At 41.7% G+C, this 4,998-nt stretch overlaps 1 pseudogene across 1 annotated transcript; it reads left to right on the forward strand.

Annotated features, from left to right (window-relative positions):
* The first annotated feature begins 579 nt into the window (after positions 1-579).
* LOC308421984 (pre-mRNA-splicing factor SYF2-like) lies at positions 580-1,407 on the forward strand (annotated as a pseudogene). Its single transcript has one exon. The product of its transcript is annotated as a pre-mRNA-splicing factor SYF2-like (transcript).
* Positions 1,408-4,998: the final 3,591 nt, after the last annotated feature.

Here is a 4,998-nt window from a genome sequence, read left to right on the forward strand (position 1 = left end):
ACTGGTAGGAACCTGATATAGATGCCTCCACAGAGGCTTTGCCAGAGCCAAACTGATCCACAAGAGGATGTTTGCAGCTAACCATCAGACTGAACATGAGGACCCCAATGAAGCAGCTGGAGAAAGAACTGAAGGAGCTGAAAGGGTCTGAAACTCCATGGAAAAAACAAAATTATCAACTAATTAAACCCACCACAGCTCCCAGGGACTAAAACACTAACCAATGAGTTCGCACGGAGAGACCCATGGCCCCAGGTGCATATGCAGCAGACGATAGCATTGTCTGACATCAGTGGGAGGAAAGGCCTTTGGTCCAACAAGGGCACATTTGCCCAATATAGGGGGAATGCTATAGGGGAATGCTAATGTGCTGAGGTGGGAGAGGGTGGTTGGGAGAGCACCTTCATGGAGGCAATGGGAGGGGGAAGGGGGTGTGATTAGGAGAAAGGGATAACATCTGAAATGCAAATTCAGAAAATACCAAATTTTAAAAAAAGAAAGAAAGATACAAAGTCATTTAAAAAAGAAAGAGAAATCTCAGTGTTGTTGATGGAAGTAGAGAGAAGGCTGTAATCTGTAATGGTGGCTGTGATTGAAGTTGTGGTGCCTATGGACACTGGGGAAGCCTGCCCCTTGGCGGCCAGGAGCTGACAGTGCAGAGCAGAGACTGCACCATAAGCTGAATCTGAAGAGGAACTCTTAAGTTAAATCACCAGAAAGTTGTAGAAGACAAAAGACTTAAGATGCCTGCAAACTGGGAAGCCAAGGAAGAGCATTTGGAGTGGGAGCTCCAGGAAGAAGAAGAAAAGAAAAAGGAGCGTGCAGCTCAATGGAAAGATTATGAGAAGGTGAAGCTTCTGGAGATCAGTGTAGAGGGGGATGGGAAGAGGAAGGGGGAGAGGGAGGGGAAGGGGGATAGGAAGGAGAAGAATCCAGAGTTGCGGTTTTCAGATCATGCTGCTGCCCAATTATACTAGTATCACCGGCTGACCAAGCAGATCAACCCTGACATGTAAAACTATGCGCAACAGAGAGAAAAACGTGGAGAATATTTCTCCCCAACTTCCAACAGTCTTCTCCATGGGACGCGTGTGCCTTCCTCAGAGGAAATTGACAGGATGGTTTTAGATCTGGAAAAGCTAACTGAAAAGCGAGATTAAATACAGCCAAAGACGTCCATCCAGCGACGATGCCGACATCTGCTACATCAATGAGAGGAACGCCAAGTTCAACAAGAAAGCAGCGAGGTTCTTCGGGAAGGACACGGCTGAGATCAAGCAGATCCTGGAGAGGGAACATCTGTGTGAGCCTCCCCTCAGGAGCAGCACAGAAGCTGGGAACGGAGCTTCCACAAGTGACCAGATCGTTTACTTACCCTCTGCCTCCCCACCTGGCCCTCTGAAATAGCTTTTCTCACCTCTCTGCCACATGCCTACGTCCACATTTTCGTGCTTGGATAGACGATGTATTTCTTGTAGTGAGTGATGTTTTGTAAAAAATCTAATTTGTATAAATCCTAATTATTATTTGTCTATGTATTTTAACTGTGCGCAATAATATAGCCTTTGAATTATTGGGGCGTAGATGGCTGTGTACACAGGTGCAGTCCCTGCAGCTCCGAGTGGTGTTTGGAAGTAGAAGCTATAGCTGGGCTTTGGGACTGGCAGGAAAGGACTCAGAAACAGAGGCTGTCAAGACAGATGCTCCTAGGGTTCTGTCACTGTCTTCCCTGGACTGGATTTGGGGGTGGTGACTGCAAGCCATGCACACTCCCTTTTTAAAGAACAATAAAATGCTTTAAAATAGAATCTCAAAAAAGAATGAAATCATTAGATTTTTTAATAAAATGGTATATATATATATATATATATTGCATATATATACTATACAATATATGCAATATATATATATATATATATATATATATATATATAATTCTCAACAAAATATATATACAATTCTCCCAACCCATTATTCCTGAGCTCAACATGTAATAGGGTTCAACAGATTTATTGCATGAGTCATGAGTCATGAGTCAATTCCTAAAATCTAAAAGCAAGATTATAGGCTTCTCTCTCTTGTCCTTTCTCTCTCCATATATATATATATATATATATATATAGATATATAGATAGATAGATAGATAGATAGATAGATATACATATATACGCATGCATTATGTTTTCTATGTTCCTACAAGATGCATGAAATAAGTGTGCAATATATATGGGGAATATATAATATCACAACTTGAAAATAGAATAATATTTTAACAATCAAATCCCTGCTGCAGCGTATCCCTTTTTGAAGTTGTCCCAGAAGCCTCCTGAAGAGAGGCTCTGAGTTAACAAGACCCTCTGTTCCATTGATATCTGCTGACTTTGTGTCAGAGCACTGTAGACTCACCTCTCCTTGGTGCTCTAAGCAAATCTCACCCTGTCCCACAAATGACCTGAAGACACTTCAGCATACTGGAAAAATCTGCATTTTTTCCAGTTGCCAGTGGAAAGCTAAATGGAAAAAAAAAAAGCTATTCTTCCTCTTATTTACCTAAGCCTGTCTACAGCACTGGTGGGGGAGGAAGTGTGCTCCTGTGCTGAGCAGACATTCAAGGCAGAACAGTCAAATGCTTTTTTTTTTTCTTGCTCCTCTTCCATCGCATTGATTTGTGAGCTGCAGCAGCAGCATTGCTCTCAGGGGCTGTGTTTAAATATCATTTCTCATTAAAGGAAATACACAATTCAAACCGATGGCTGAACATCTAATACTTGAACCACAAGAAGAAAAAATCCTCTCTTCAGATGCATGACGGAACGCTGTTAGCTTCTAAATGTTTTCACTTTATTGTGCTGGGAACATAACATTCGATCTCTGTTCTAGAGTGTGCAAGTGTGAAATGCACTTGACTGTAGGCTCAAGGCGGAGAGCAGAGCCCTAGAGTTTGTCTTCTCCAACAGAAACACTCTGCTTGTTTTATCAGTGACATTATGTCCCTTCCTCAGCCTTGTCAGCCACCCACTGCCTCCTGTGACTGATGAAATGGGACTCCCGTGTGGGCAGGTTCTAACAGTGTCTCTTCTGACTGCTCTGCCCGTCACAGTTCACCTCTGTTGTCTCCTGTGACGGACTTTTCCTTTTAAGTATGGAGCAATACTTCTCGTGTGTTTTATGGGACGTTTTCTTTTGCCCTCTGTTGCTTTTCGATCATCTACGTATCTTGGATGTACAAAAACGATACCATCTTAAACATGGCAGGGGATATTTATCCTTCAGATCCTGGGTCTCAGTTCTATTGAATAAAATTCATGAACTTGCAGGATAAAGGTTTTAATTTGTTAGGGAAACCCTGCGCAACTTCCCATAGTAACTGCATGATTATACACATTAACCAACTACCCTTTTCCCCACATCCTCAGCAACACTTGTCTTTCCACAGCAGTTATGTTGTCTGACCTGAGACAACCTCTTCTACTTGCCTGACTACTGGTAACACTCAGCTCTCGTGTGCCTGTTGTTTAGTCTTCTCTGGAGAGATCCCTAAGTCTTTCAACATCTTCCATTGTTCCTAGGTATTTGTGCTGTAAAGTTGCAGGACTCATGTCCTTTGGAATCCATGCCATAGGAGATACAGGACTTGTAAATACTGTCTCCAGTTCTCTTAAGCTGTTTCTTCATTCTGTTGCCTCATTTTGTGTGTGTGTGTGTGTGTGTGTGTGTGTGTAGAGTCTTGTATTGTGATGTGATTCATTTGCCTATATTGACCTTAACATATGTAAAAGTTGTTACCAGATACAGGCTTGTTGCCTTTAATTGAGAGGTATGCTAGTTATGAAGAATGGGCTATTACTTTGTTATAAAAATTCTCACTTAACAGGTTCCTTTATTTTGCTCAAATGGGAACAGTGAGATAGTTTATGAGTGTAAAAATCTATGAGGCATAATCCTGATGGCTTGAGTTTGATCCCCAGGCCACAAATGAAGGTTAAAAGGGTGAACAAATTTCATCAAGTTGTCCTATGACCCTTGCACATACTTTATAAACATGCACACAATAATTTGTCGCTATTATTATGATGATGATTAAAAGTTTTAAGTATTTTCCCCTTTGGCACTTGGCTCATATAAGTTCCAATGATGTTTGGGGGAAAATAAATAGAATTCTTTTGTCCTTTATTTCTAACTTTATGTTTAACATATCCTGTCATCATTTAGTTTTATTGCTGGTTTATTTTTGTACTGAATTTCTGATTGTGTGATATGTCTGTGGTATCCATGCGTACATGTGCATACATATGATAGTGAGTACATGCATGTGTGCAGCTGTGTATAAAGGTCATGTTTTCCTCGATCATTATCACATTTATTTACTGAGACAGTACCTCTCACTAGACTTGGAGTTTGCCATTCTGCTGGTCTAGCCACAGGGAACTTCTGAGTCTACCTCCCAAGGAGACAGCAGCAAGTGCCCCACCTAGCCACTGCGATTTAAATGCTGCCAGAAATCCAAATCCTGCTCCTCGGGCTTGCTGGGCACTTTATCCACCAGTCAGCTCCTCAACCACCCTAATTAATTTTCAACAGAGCTTAAACCATTTTTGCTTTCTCCAGAGTAGAGATTTTATTTTAAAAAGTCCTCTGACCACCAACTCAAAGGCCAATTCACTCTAAATGCCAATTAAATATATATGGCTTTTAATTCATCAAAGAGCTTCCAGTAGCTTCTAAATCAGAGACTACCTACACGAGCAAGTACAGCCAATGAAAGACAGGCTGCCCTCGTGGTACACAGCATTCCTCTTGATTGTGTCTGCCTTGGAATTACCTTGAAAAGACAAGTCTGGCCTGTGGAAATGTCTCAGCTGTAAGCGAGCTAAAGTACCAGGTCAATAACAATCCTGGAGGTACTCTGACAGAGTCATAAGCCAAACTGACTAAGAGTGTTTGAAAGGGGGCTCAGGGATCTCTCTGGCAGAAGTGAGATAATACATCTAACACTTC

The sequence above is a fragment of the Micromys minutus genome, assembly GCF_963924665.1.
Source record: "Micromys minutus genome assembly, chromosome: 6".
Taxonomy (NCBI): domain Eukaryota; kingdom Metazoa; phylum Chordata; class Mammalia; order Rodentia; family Muridae; genus Micromys; species Micromys minutus.